This window comes from Ovis canadensis, chromosome 22, assembly GCF_042477335.2.
Source record: "Ovis canadensis isolate MfBH-ARS-UI-01 breed Bighorn chromosome 22, ARS-UI_OviCan_v2, whole genome shotgun sequence".
Classification (NCBI taxonomy): domain Eukaryota; kingdom Metazoa; phylum Chordata; class Mammalia; order Artiodactyla; family Bovidae; genus Ovis; species Ovis canadensis.
This window is the reverse complement of record NC_091266.1, coordinates 32578895-32593556: the sequence shown is the minus strand read 5'-3', so window position 1 is coordinate 32593556 and position 14662 is coordinate 32578895. Positions and strand designations below refer to the sequence as shown.

The following is a 14662-nucleotide window of genomic DNA, read 5'->3' as shown; positions in this document are numbered from 1 at the left end:
TTGTTACTTTCTTTCTCCACCCATGTGAGTTTCTGGAGGGCAGGAATTGCACTGTCCCCATCCCCACCCCCTCTACACTGGACAGTGAGGAGACCAAACCAGTCAATCCTAAAGGAAATCGACCCTGAATATTCACTGGATATACCCATGCTGAAGCTGAAGCTCCAATACTTTGGCCACCTCATTTAGAAGAACCAACTCTTTGGAAAAGACCCTGATGCTGGGAAAGATTGAGGGCAGGAGAAGGGAGAGACAGAGGATGAGATGGTTGTATGATATCACCGACTCAATGGGCATGGGTTTGAGCAAACTCCGGTTGACAGTGGAGTACAAACAGGGAAGCCTGGCATGGTGTTCATGAGGTCGAAAAGAGTCAGCCACAACTTAGCGACTGAACAACTACAGCAAACAATAAGACATGTTGGAGCAAGCATTTTTAGATCGATAAACAGAGGCCTGGTGGCTAGACCATTGGGGTGACTGATTCATTCTCATCTTGACCTTGCTTCCTAACCACAGTGATGTCCTTGGTCCCTGCCTCCTCTCATTCTCTACGTGGCCCCACTCCTGACCAGCCTCCACTCATCTCTCCGAAATCCCCAAATGCAGCATCTGCCAGCCCTGACCTCCAAACTATGTGGAATTCTTGGATCTAGCATTCCATGATACTCAAATCAGTTTTGTGCCCTCAGGCATGACTGTGTAATTTGCTTTTTCTTAGTAACTCATTAGGAAGAAGCAAGAAAATCCATTCTTTAAGGAAGTTTTACTCTTTCTACTACTTGCTTCATTTTCTTCAAGGTGATACAGAAGAAATTAGGTACCAACAACCACCAGCGATTTTAGTGATTTAACAGCTAAGCTCTTTGATTCATAATTCCTTTTCTCTCACTCGATTTTCTTCTTCCCTCCTGGTGTTTTCCAGCTGATATGTCTGAAAATGACTATGATCAATCTTCCGGGTAACTGGAGAAACAAGTTACCCAAATCAACATGTTTTAAGAAGCATCATTCTCAACTTGGTCTCCTAGTAATATTGGTAATAATATCTGCTTAGTGAGTGCTTATATGCCGAGCATTTTACACACGTGCTGTCATCTACAGCTCACAAGTAAATCTTAGGAGGGTTATGTCTCCCTCCTGTTTCAGATGAGGGACCTGAGAGCTTGCATAAGAGTTCCACATTAGGCACTGGAGCAGGGATTCTGCCCACAGGCTTTACTATGCTTTCCGGTATCTCTGGATCACCTTTTTCCTATCCCCCTCTCCCAGGATGTGTGACCCTGAAGATGGAGGAAAGACTGACATCTCTGGGCTGCCCTCCTCAAAATCCTGTTAGCTCCTCTCCCAATTCCTCACCCTATGGCCTGCTTGAATGATACTTCCTACAACGTGTTTATGATCCTGGTGTACGTGCTCGACCCTTCTGCCTGATATTTTAATTTCTCTCCAACAGCAGAATGACTGCTGGGAATAATCTGATGTACGTGAAGAGAAAATGAGGAGTTACTAATAAGATTAAATTAAATGTAAGCACATTTTTACCAGTGTGTAAAGCACAGTGCTAACCACTGTCTGAGATGAGCGGACACAAGCCAGGACGTCACGGTCCTCATGGAATTTACAATCTGGTGGGAAGAGAGGATGAGGAATAAGACTACATACATATATACATAAGTTCATGCCAAATATGGCAAATTCCATGAGAAAGGAAGAAATGAAGTGCTGTAGGACTGGAAAGCAGGGAGTGCTCACATTTCTCTTGGGACCAAGAAATGAGACTGTATGATATGAGAATGGCTGGGATGAGAGTAGAAAGCCTTGAGCCTTACTCCAGGCTTCATCACTGATAGGCTACTAATAAGGTCTGGGTATTTCTCTTCCCCAGGACTGGCCACATAGTTTATAGGACTCAATACAAAATGAAAACATGTGGTCTCTTGTTTACAAATGGAGAATTTCAGGATGGCGAGAGTAAAGAACCAAGTGTGGGAACCTTCTCAGCACCCCAGTGAAGCTAGACTTCCTTGGGCCTCTGCTTGCTCAGGGGTTACCTTTGGTAGGCGGGGAGGCAGGTCTCACCAGCATTGAGCACAGGGCCTGTTACTTAGAAGAAGCAGTGAAAGACTGCAGACAACAGCAAATTTACATGACGATTTCTTGGGTCACTTTCAGTGTCAAAATGTTATTAGATCACAATTCTAAACACTTGTTATTTTAAAAAAAGCTTTTTGGGGTATATTTGATTCACAGTGTTGGCTTAGTTTCAGGTGTGCAGCAGAGGGAATCAATTACACACATACACATATCCCCTCTGTTTTAGATTCTTTTCCCATATACGCCATTACCTGAACACTTTTTGGAGGAGACATTTTAGATGAGTGTTGTAGGATAGTAAGATTTTTCCTTCTTTTTATCTACCCTTTCCCCTTCCTATCTGCCCTTCCAGTATGTTCTCATTTATCTCATAAACCCTAATGACTTACATACTGGAACTAGCAGAGGAGTGTAACACTTGAGGGATGACTCAAGGACTGAGGCCTCATTAAAGATTTCTCCAGGCAGTTTCCCACTTACAGGGGAAGGCTTTGCCTAGAGATCAGATCTCCATGGGTAGAGTCTTGTCTTTTATTGTAAGATGCTTTTGTTTTATTTTCATTGAACGGTTTGATAGATGTTCATGATGAAAAAAAAAAAAGAAAAAATATAGATGAGGAGAAGATATTCATAACCCATAAGAAATAGTTCTAGTGAGATTGCAGTACAAAATGAGTTTTCAACTTACTTTTCTATTCAGTGATATATTATGAGCATCTTTGTATGTTAACGAATCATTATATTTTTTCATTTTTCATGGCAGTGTGATACTCTGTCATTTGGTTGTACTGTAATTTTCTTAACTAAACCTCTCAAACTGAATCTTTGGTTTTTTTTTTTTAAGCTATTTTAGATGGTGTTACCATGAATTTGCTGGGTAGGCAATTAACTTAGTTTCTCCAGTTGTCATTCTTTTCCTCTGTGGATAAACTAAAGATAATAGTAACAGTTCCTCCTGGGGTTGCAATGTGGTATCAGTGATTTTGTGCCTGCAGATTCGACTAAATCAAATGTGATGAAATTTGCTTCACAGCTGGTTGAATCCTCAGATGTGAAATACACTGATCCTGGGGGGTCAGCTGTATTCCTTGTATTGTTTGTTGTTGTTGTTTAGTCACTAAGTCCTGTCCAACTCTTTGTGACACCACAGACTGTGGCCCGCCAGGCTCTTCTGTCCACGGCATTTCCCAGGCAAGAATACTGGAGCGGGTTACCATTTCCTTCTCCAGAGATCTTACCAACCCAGGAATCCAACCCACATCTCCTGCATTCTTTACCACTGGAGCCACCAGGGAACCACATTCCTTGTATTACTCCATTTTAGATAAGGCAATTGAGGCATCTGCAGCTTTTGGTATCTGAGAGGGATCCTGGAACAAATCCCCCAGAGATACAGAGGGACAAGCGTATTAGCTATTTCATTCATTACTTTACTGGCCCAGGAGGAACTGTCTCGCCTAGATCGTGGAGGAAGTTCATAGCAGAGCCCGGGAAGCTGGACTTCTAGCCTAATGTTCTTTGCACAACAACAGGATGAGGTGCAAGCTGGGGGAGGTTTGGACTGGGGGCTCCTTAGATTAATAAGTTTTCTAGTGGTTTCTTGTTTATTCAACTGTAGAATAAACTCCCGGGCAGCTAGGAGACTTCAAAAAAAATTTTTTTTCTTTATACAGCCTAGGACAGCAGGTGCTCAGCAAACAATTGTCACTGTTCCTTGATATCCAAGCACCTTAGCAGATGTGTTTCCCATGATACTGTGCAGTCATCAAAGTCTTTCCTTCCTGTGCACACACAGTCTGCTAACTGGGAACATGCTTTGACTGAAGATTCTTGCCAAGGGCAGAGACAAAAATCAGTGGTGTTTAGCCTAAGGGATGGTTGCCCCACCTTCAAGGATGCCCCAGGGATGCAGGAAGCTAGGTGTGGCAGGAGCAACTTTCAGGCTGGTTACTTGCCGGCAATGACCTTGGGCAGGAGGGCTTCTCCTCTTTGAATTCCCTGTTTTCTTTCTGTAACACTGAGAGGGCTTGGAAGAGGTCAGGATATCACAGAGGTTATCTCTGAACCCATCTAGCAAAGACCTTGTCTCTCCACTTGCATATGACCCTGTTTTGTTTTATTCACACTACTTGACACATTGCCTCCAATCTTGTTTATTTATTCACTTGTTTATTTGCCTGTCTTCCTCACTAAAATGGAAGCTTCATGAGCAGAGGAGGCTTGTCTGTTTTATTTTCAGCAGTAACCCCAGGGCCTAGCTGAATAATATATTACATGAATGAAGTCTCAAAGCCTGGCTTCAAATCCTGATTGCACCAGTGTGACCCTGACCAAGCCACTTAAACCATTTCAGATTTCTCACTTGAAAAATATGGATTGGTAATAGCGACTCTCCTCTAAGACTATGAGGATCAAAACAGAGAAAAACTAGGAAGCATTAAGCATATTGGCTGGTCAGGTGTATTGATAGTAGAAACATGCGGCCAGACGGCCAGGCACCCATCTAAGCGCTTTACATGAATGAGTGTGTGTGTGCTAAATTGCTTCAGTCGTGTAGGACTCTTTGCGACCCAATGGACTGTGTAGCCCGCCATGAGATTCTGTCCATGAGATTCTCCAGGCAAGAATACTGGAGTGGGTTGCCAATACTGAAGTTCCTCCAGGGGAACTTCCCGGCTCAGGGGTTGAACATTTGTCTCTTTTGTCTCTTGCATTGGCAGGCAGATTCTTTACCACTAGAGTCCACCTGGGAAGAGCTTTACATACATTTATTATATTCATCTTCTCTATGTCCTACGAAATAGGTACCGGTTATTAGACCATTTAATGAGCAAACTGGGGTACAGGGGTTAAGTTATATGCACTCAAGACAGGTTAGCATTTTTTTTTTTTTAATGCCTAAGATTCCTTCCCAGCTCCCCTGGGATGATCTCTCAGAAGAATCAGAGGGCGCGCCGGGCCACCTTCCAGCCCAGCCCGAGGCTTCCCAGGACAGAAAAGGGTTACTGGGACTGCGGGCACGTTCTCGGCCGGAGATCCGCGGGCCCGCGCGCCCGGCTCACAATGCAGCGAGGCGGGGCGGGGAGGCGCTTTATCGCCTCCCATTGGCGCACACGCCCCTTCCTGTCACTGCGGAGCCCGGCACCGCCCCCTAGCACCGCCCGCCTCCCAGGCGCCGCCGGAGTGGACGGTTCCAGACGCATGCTAATAAGGGGGCGGCCGCCGCAGCCCATTGGCCGGCCGCGGAGTGTCGGTGAAGTCAGCGCCGAGTCCCAGAAAAACAGAGCGGGGCCAACTGCAGCGTGTAGTGCGAGTGGGGCAGGACGCGCGCTGCCGGCCCGCCAGCCCGGAGACCCGCAAGGTAAGCCCGCGCCAGCCGCCCCTCGGCCAGCGCTTGCTTGATCGCCAGCACCGGCGCTGGGGGCGTGCGCCAGCCCGGCCCCCGCGGGCGGCGCCTTTGTCTCACGCTCGGAGGAGGTGCGTTTAAAGGGCCAGCTGTTGGAAGGACTTGGGGGACCCCCTCCCCCCAGAGCATCCTCCGTGGTCGCGGGGGAAACCGTGGCCCCCCTCGGTCGATCCCTCCTTCCTGCCTGCTTGGTGGATCCTCAGTTTTTAAGGGAAAGTTTCCCAGTGTGCCGGGGTTTGGGATATTCCAGATTTTTTTTTTTTTTTTGGTGGGTGGGGGTACGTGCGATCATGGCCTCTGCAAGGAGGAGAACGTCCGCCTGCTTCAGGCTGGCTGCAATATGGGTGGGTGGAGGAGACATCAAAGCCCGAGTGGGTTTACGCTGTAAAGTGAAACTACCGAGGAGAGGCTCCTCTGCAGCAGCCAGAGGAAGAAGGAGGGAGCGAGCGGCAGGATGGAGGCTTCTCAGGTGTGTTCATTCATTAGCATCCGTCTGGAGGAGAGGGCGGCGGGAGGAGAGCAAGGACTATCGGCCTGGCCTAGGACCCGCCAGAATGAGCGGGTGCATGTGTATGTGTGTCCGGGGACGCCGGAGCCTGCCCATCCGGCCATGCTTCTTCATCCTTCGTCCCTCAGAGTGACTGGCAGCTTCTTGCTAGCCAGCTCCTCACCGAGAAGAACAGAAAGCGACTCCTTTCTCCGGATTCCCCGGGCATCCCCGGCTCTCCTCTGGCTGCTTTCCGAGGTGGCTTCCTTGATAAGCGCTTAGCGCCATTCAAGATAGAGGGGGAAACAAGCTTGAAATCATTACGTTTTTTTTTTTTTTTCTTTTCCACGAGGGAATGTGCTATTGAATTCTGCATCCCGGTGCATCCGCTGTCTTAAAATGGCTTTGAAATTCACCAGTGCATGCTTTCCTCAGGCAGACAGAATTTATTACGCTATTACATTGCTACATAAAAGCAGAAAGGATCCCATTGAGTGTAGCTCGTTTTATCCAGACCCTGGATTTTCCCAGCATGTTCTGGCTGAGCCTTTGGATTTTTGTTGTAAACTGAGCGCTGGGATGCCCCTCTTGTCACAGGGCCGACCTGCCGAAATTGCCCGAATTGATTTCACCATCAATAGGAGGGAGGTTCATTTAGAGATAGCATGGAGCCTATCTAGCTTATCAGGCCTCTGACATCACCCCTCCCCCGCTACCCCGGGTGCCCTTTTTCTTTCCTAAGTGAAGGCCAGGGAGGGCTTGTCTATCTCCAAGCCCCTTGGTTGTTGAGCTCTAGATTAAATTGTGTGTTTTTGATTGGAAAGGTGGCTTGGTGGTGGTGGAAGAGAAGGGGGTGGAGCAGCCTCAATGAGAGAAAACATGCTGAACGTTTGGGGACTCCAGATGTCCAGACCTTAGAGACATAGGGGAGGTTAATGGCTGTCTATGGAGCCACAGGGTGTGTGTGTGTGTGTGTGTGTGTCTGTGTCTGTTGGCTGTGAGGGAGGGAGGGGTGGAGGAGGAGGATATTGCCAGCAATTTTCTGCCCCACCCTCTTGATGCTGCCTTAAATAGCTCCTTGCCATCAGAGTTCTGATGTTTCAGGCTCTTGGTGGGAGGGGAGGGCTGGGGAGGATTGGTCTATTGGTACCTCTGTCCTGGGCACTGTTAGAATGGATGGTTAGGAAAGGGTTAGTTCTTCAGGGGTTGCAGAGAGCTCATTTCTCTGCTGGAGGGCGCTGAGTAGCACTGTCTCTGGTGACTATCTCTGGTGCAGGGTATTAGCAGCTGAAAAGAGATGCTTTCTACCCCTAGGGTGAAGAGCTGGGAGGGTATTATCATCGTCTGTTACACACCCACCCTTAGCTGGACCTTTCCTCCTGTTACCTCCTGCTTTCTTTTATTCTAGTTGGAGAGTTTCTAAGAACTTTTCTGAAGGTACTTGGAATGTTGGAAGGTGAGGTAGGAGTTATCGGAAAGCAGGTGCTTCTTAGTGTCAGAACAAAGAACTGTACAGGTCTTCGCTTCCCACTTCTCCAAAATAGAGTTCCATATAGATAGCAGAGTCTGGGGTTTTCTCTGCAGAGAATGAATGGGCAGGGTTCAGGGAAGAAAGCTTGTTAGGCAGTATTAGTAATCATCTGGCCATCCAAACTTAGCTCTGGTCTGCTTCCCTGGATTTGGAAATAGATTTGTTGTAGAGAGAACTCACTGGTAATTTGGGGTTTAATCTGTCTCTTTGAAAAAGGAAATGGATGGTCTCAAAAGCTTTGGTGAAAGTCCTCTGGGCCAAAAGCAGGACCTCCGGCTTTGATCTGGTCATGGATCTGCGCTGGGCTTTGGGTTTGTGGTTTCTGCTCTCTGGGCCTCTGCCCTTGTTGGGAAAGTGGCGGACTTAGGAGTGGATTATTTTCCAGGGTTCCCGACACATAACTGTTCTTAGATTCACAAGACAGTTTTCGATGGCATTTCTAGATTCTTTTCTGTTTGCTAAGCTGATGTTAAATTCACAGTATGGCTCTATGGCATGAAAGAAACATTCCAGGACTCAGACTTCTGTTGGATATTCAGATTCATCTGTTCCTTGATTAGTGTGATTGGGGGAGGCTTTGCTGTATCTAAGTAATTTAGAGCTCGAACAGCTCAGAATGAGGTACAGCCCCTCAGTGTGGGGGGTTGATTGGGGACACTAGCTGGGGTGACAGAATGCTGAGGAAACGGAATTTCTATTCATTCTCTCTGCCTGTGTATGTTTAATTCACTGCTTTATTTATGGTTACACAGGTGGGTGTTTGAATATTTGGGACCTGAGAGTTGGACAAGACCTCTGTGGTTGCCAGGTTCATCCCCCTCACTGGGGAATTTGAGGGGTTGGGTGGCTTGGCTGTTTGTTCAAGGTCAAACAGCTAGCAAGATACAGAGCTGGGCAGAAACTCAGGTGGATTGACTCTAGGTTTTGTGTTCTAAATATACCTCCTATGCCCCCTTTTCCTCTGAGAGCAATGATACTAAGACAGGGTAGAGAAGAGCCAGGAGAGATTAGGGGCAGAAGGGAGAGGTTGGGGAAATAGACCAGGTAGGAGGTTGGGGGCTGGTCAGGTAAGGAAGGGGAAAGCATAGACACCTGACTTGGAGGAAAAAGAGATGGAGCTGAAAGGGGGAGGCTCTATCAGCTGTGAAATAGCAGGTTTCTGCAGCCCTTAGAGTGAAGTAAGGGATTGCTTTAGATAATCGTTGGAGAGGATGGATAGAAAGTCCAGGCAGGGCTGAGACTGACTTGAGAGTCAGTCCCCTGAGATCTCTCTGTTGACCCTCAGCTTGCAGTGTTTGGTTTCAGAGCCAACTCAAGCCTTTGAAGCCAGTGGGGCAGGCAGAACTTGAACACGTGGAAAGTCAAATGTGCTGGGAGTGATGCTGGAAAATGCTGAGATGGGAACCCGTTCTGCTGAAGTACCAGTTCTGGGTTGTTTTTGTTGTTGTTGTTGTTTTTGCTTTTTAAATGCAAAACTAAAAAGTTTTCTATGGAGTTTCTTTTCAATGCAAACAGCATTTTCTCCTGTCTGTCATTGGTGCTTTGTACATTTTCTGAGACGGTGATTTGTGTAAGAGTGTTTCACGTACTCCCTTTGTAGAGCAGATACTTGGAGGTAAATGATTTGCTTGACTGTGGCTTGTCTGAAGGGGGCTTCTAGCCCTTGACCTGAGCTAAGCCTCAGAATGTTTAAATGAGCAATTAAAGAGCTGTGAACAGTGGTTAGCCGGATTAGTAACCATTCGAAGACAAGGATAAAAGGTGATACTACTTTGAAGTCTATAGCCCAAGCCTACCCTGGCATATGCAGTGTCATTTATTTTGGCCTAGAAAGTGTCTCTGTGAATGCTTTAGTTGTTCTTTTTGTGTGTGGTTACTCATGTCTGTCTGTCCCTGTGTCTTGCTGTCTCCCCATCCTTTTTCTCCCATACCCCCCTCTATCCATTTCTTTTTCTCTCCTCCTATTGTATCTTTTTCTTTGATCTCCTCTCCCATCTTTTATCTTCTGTCAATGACATAACTAAGTGTAATATATTTAAGGTGTTATTAAAATCTCATCCTCTCTGTTTGAAATCAGTTCAGTTCACTTTTTTTGAATGTGTGTATGGGTTTTACACACGAAAAAACAAACCAAACCCAATTAAATTGCTTTTTAATTCTGTGTGGTCTTCCATTGAGATATATATACGGTTTTTTCTTTTTTTCCCCTCTCTAATCCTCCTCTGTGGTCAGTAGTGGGTCTTTACAGAAAAAAAAAATTCCCAGTTCACTGTTACGTGGATATTATTGTTTTTATAACAAAAACAGCCACAACAATAGAAAAAGTTTCCACCCTTGTTTGTGGACACAAGGGACACCCTCTCCCAAGAGATGTGCCCTATTTCTTGACTTCCTTCCATGGAAAGAGTGTCTGCAATGTATTTTTTAACAGAGGCCTGTGCTGTAAGGGTTCAGAGGTGCTGATGGTCGAGCTGGGGTTTTATCAGTGATCCTGGTAATCTTTAGAGGGGAGATGGGAGAAATATGGACAGGCTTATGACCAAGAGAAGATATGCAGAAAACATTCAGTGTGGTAGTTTTTGTTTGTTTCCCCAGGCAGAGCTAAGTTACCCAGCAATAGCAGGACCCAGACCACTTTGGAAAAGAATGAGATGCTTCTCATCTTTCCCATTCATGTTGGGACCCAACACAGGGAGGGTAGGCAGCCCTTGAGAGGTTGCTGGTGTGAAGTCCCAGGTGCTCTGATGGATGCATGAGATGGCCCTTTAACCTTTCTTCTGACTCTTGTAATAATTATAGAGATGGTTGAATCTTGATGCTCAGAGGTCAGCAGATAGCTTAGTGTCTACAGTGGGCCTCTCAAGCAAGAAGTCACCAATTTTTATGTTAAAAATTCACATGAGTTTTGTCTTCTGTAATACATCTGTGCTAATTTTTAGTGTAAAAGCATTTAAAACACTTCACTGTTGGGTACAATTGATGTTCCAGAAAAACGTTGTGTTTGGGGTCTTCTCTTGTCCATACCAGCCCTAAATATGCACAGCAAGCCCCAGACCCCAGTCAGAGAAGCCAGCAGTGGGGCAGGTGTCACACCTGTGGTGTTGGGAACTGTCCACCCAGCCTTTCCTGCTGACTCTGCGAGACCCACTGATGTGCCATCATTCAGAACTGTTTCATGTTCCCCCTGGTCTTTGATCCCTTTCCAGCAGGCCTGTTTCTCCTTTGCCTGGTGAACGCCTACTCCTTTCAGATGTCCTCACGTCTCAAAGAGGTGCTTTCTTCCCGTGTTTGCCTATCAGCAGTAGCCGGGGCCCTGTTTTCTCTACTGGATTATGAGCTCTGGCAAGAGAGAATTTGTGTCCCAGCTCTTTTAAAATTAAAATTTAATTTGTATCAGAGTCATATATGTGACTTTAAAAGTCAAATAACACTGCAAGGCTTAGGAAGAAGGCTGTGTCACTCCTCATCTGATGATCCACTCCCCAGGGCTAGTCACGGAACATGATTTTCTGTTGCTGCAGGAACAAATGACCGCCAACGTAGTGGCTTTAAAGCAACACAAATTTAAATTACAGCTCTCTGGCTTAGAAGTCCGAAAAGGGTCTCACTGGGTGAAAGTCAAGATGGTGCCAGGGCTGCATTCTCTTCCTTGTGTCTTCCACTTTCTGGAAGCCACCTGCGTTCCTTGGCTCATGGCCCCCTTTCAACATCTTCAAAGCCAGCAATGGCCAGTTGAGTACTTCCGTCCACCACTGACCTTCTAACATAGTCACAGCTTCCTGACTGCTTTCCCCTTCCCTTTTCCACTTTCAAGGACCCTGTGGTTACTTTGGGCTCACCTGGATAATCTAGGATAATCTCCCTGTTTGAAGTTCATTTGATTAGCAGCCTTACTTCCATTTGCAGCCTTAATTGCCTTTTGCCAGGTATTGATACCATGTTTGTGGGTTCGGGGATTAGGATATGGGCATCTTCATCTTGGAGGGACCATTACTCTGCCTACCATAGTCACTTCCAGGCCTTTTAGCTGTTTCTGCTGATAGTACTATTGTCCTGCTGTGGATTAGAGGAGCCCTTATTCCCCTCTTCTCTCTTCTCCCCACATGCTTGGTTTCCTACATGTCCTCCCAGTGTGGTCTATCACAGTTTTTTGTTACACTGATAGTCAATACTTACATTATTTTGACTGTGTAAATAGAGTTCCTGGCTGAGCCTTATAGTTGTACTGTAATGAAATTTCTTGTACATTTTTTTGAGTTAATAATTGCTTTTTCCCTATTTATTTCGTTTCCTTTGTGGTTATTACTGATTCCCAGAGTTTCTGGGAGGCTTTTGAAAACCTCTCTGTTTTATACACGTGTTCCTTTTTCTTTTACTGCAGTCTTTTTTCAGCTGGAGGTCTCACTCCCAGAGGCCTCAGTTCCTCCCCTTTATTCCAAGCTGACTGACTTCTAGGCCTAGGGCATGACTCGTCCTGGGGATTCCCTCACTTTACTCTGGTGGGAACCTCCGTTTCCTGTTTCTTGATTTATTCCTCAGGAGTTTCTGAGAGAGGGTCTGTACAAATCAGTTACCTTAAACTTGCTTGTCTGAACTATTCTTATTCTGCGTTCACATTTGATTGGTGGTTTGATTTGTTTGGGGCTTCCCTGGTTGCTCAGACGGTAAAGTGTCTGCCTGCAATGCGGGAGACCCGGGTTCGATCCCTGGGTTAGGAAGATCCCCTGGAGAAGGAAATGGCACCCCACTCCAGTACTCTTGCCTGGAAAATTCCATGGATGGAGGAGCCTGGTGGTCTACAGTCCGTGGGGTCACTTTAGGTTGAAAGCTCTCTTCCCTTAGAATTTTGAAGGCATGGCTCCACTGTCTTCTAGGTTCCAATATTAATGTCAAAGTTTGGATGCTATTTTGTTTCTTGATCATTTATGGATAACCTTTTATTTTTGCTGAAAGTTTTAGAATCATTTCCCTTTCCCTGTATTTGGATTGTTCTTGTTTTGAAAACTGTTATGCTGGGTCCTTGTTGTGCTCTTTTGATCTGAAGACTCACACTCTTCATTTTGGGGGCATTTTCTTATATTTTTCTCTGTTAATTTCCTTTTGTCCTTTTTCGTGTTTTGTCTTTGGAACTCCCATCACTTAGATGTTGGACATCCTGGGTCAAGTTTGTAACTTTAAAATCTTTTATTGTTTTCCATTTTACTTTTGTTTTACCTCTTGAGAGACCTCTTCAGCTTTAATAATCCTTTTGAATGTTTAATTTATGCTTTCATGGTTTTGCTTGGAGCATTTTTGCACGTTTTACTTTCTGCAATTTCCTAGTTCTCTGAAGACTCATTTTTCTTTTTTTCGAAATGGCATCTTGTTTTTGCTTCATGGGTGCAATGAACTCACTTACATATGTTGTGTTTTGTTTGTTTCGCTGCTTTTCTGCCTCTCCTGTGTTGTCTTTCTTTCTGTCAAGTCCCTTTTCCTGCTGCTTTTGGTTACTGTATTTCCCATTGGAACCATCTTTCCATGCAGGCTGATCCCTGACGGTTTATATTTTAAGAGTGGCCACCAAGATGCTGATTGGGGATCTGTGGGACAAGGAAGGGGGCTTGTGAACCTCACTGTAGGGTCATTCAGTAGAGAGCCTCCCCTTTTTTCACTGGAGACGCCTAGATATTGGTGTCTGTAGATCTTTTCCCAGGGAATGTTGGGTGTTCCTGGAGAGGAGTGTGTCTGGGGGGTGTAACAGGCTGTGTGTTGTTCCTTCTAGGAGCCTTGATGGGGAAGGAGGCAGGGTACCCTGGTTGGTGTGCAGACTTTCACTCTGTCCGTTTTCTGAAAGTTGCTCCCTGCTTTCCCTACCTCCCTCAGCTGTGTCTCAATCTGAATCAGAGTGTCTGGTGTAATTTGCCTAAACTGTGATCCTCCACGTCCTGCTGGCCTAGGGAGGGAGGTCGCCAGACTGAGCAGATTGAAAGAGGGACCCTGGAGTCTGATTGCTCGCCGCGCCAACTTTCAGCAGGCTCCCCTCTTCCTAGTCCGCTCCCCTTCTCCCCTCACAGTCCGTGGTGCCCCCCTCCCTTCCTGAGCCTTCTCCTGTTTTTGTGGCCTAAGCACCATTGGTTCAGTGGTTTTCTACCCTGCTTGTACTCAGCAGAGCAGATGAAGCAGAAACCTGAATCAGTGACTGCCTGGCAATTGGCTCTCTGTCTTTCAGAATTCTGTTAACATATCTCATCAGCCATTGTCTCCTTTCCATTAAAAAGCAGATTCCTCTGCTGTCCTTTTCGTGGGGTTCTGGGAGAGAGCAGAGATAAATGTGGGTGTTCTGATCTGACTAGAGTTTGTTTCATCTCTTTATCCAAGCCTCTAAATAGGCGCCTGATACATAGTATATTCCCAAGAAATGTTTGTTAGATGATTGAACGCATGTTTCTAGGATGGCATGCACACAGTAACTCCTCAGATTTCAAGAGAGTCCCCAACATACCATCTTACAAAAATGTATCCATTGTTTATACTGAGATGGATGTGATAACAAGTAGTGGCCAGATCCTGCCTCCCTCCCCATGAGGGATCAGACGAGAAGCACCGTGAGATGGATTATAGACTGGTGGGTGGGTAAGTGACGAGGCCCACCTGTCATGTCCAGCCCTGTCACTAACTACCTGGGTCACCTTGAGCAGTCACTTAACCTGTCTGGATTGCGGTTCCCTCAGCCTTCAATTGAGCTGTTGGTCAAAATTTGATTCAGTTCGCTGCCCTGAGTGCCTGCTGTGTGTGAGCCACGGTGCAGGGTCCCTCCGGGTATCTCTTTAGTTCAGTGTTTTGTACATGTGTCTGTTACAGCGTGTGTCACGCTGAATTGATCGTGTTTGGTTTATATGTCTTTCTCCTGATCTGGTTCAGTGACTTGCATGGGGTAAGTAGTCTGCAGAGTTCACCTCTTACTCTTTCTAGATGTGGGCTCTTGGTGCGGGCTGCGTGGAGCTGTACTATCTCCTGTGTCTGCTACAGTCCTCAGCTCATAGGAGATGTGTGCAGACTTAGATTTTTCCACTTAGAAAGAGTACATCAAGGAGATATGAAAATGTGAGTTGCTCTGCCAGGATCCCCAAACCTTGTTTGCAGAACGAGGCCTCACTGGTTG

At 46.1% G+C, this 14662-nt stretch overlaps 1 protein-coding gene across 50 annotated transcripts in view; it reads left to right on the top strand.

Annotated features, from left to right (window-relative positions):
• Positions 1–5331: 5331 nt before the first annotated feature.
• SORBS1 (sorbin and SH3 domain containing 1) overlaps positions 5332–14662 on the top strand; it is a 233151-nt gene continuing 223820 nt past the window's right edge. For 34 of the 50 annotated variants that reach the window (XM_069568139.1, XM_069568113.1, XM_069568108.1 and 31 more), the window contains exon 1: positions 5336–5458. The gene's annotated coding sequence lies outside the window, so the exon portion shown is untranslated. Of the gene's footprint in view, positions 5459–14662 lie in introns of all 50 variants that reach the window. The other 16 variants (XM_069568141.1, XM_069568110.1, XM_069568135.1 and 13 more) reach the window with 1 other exon arrangement.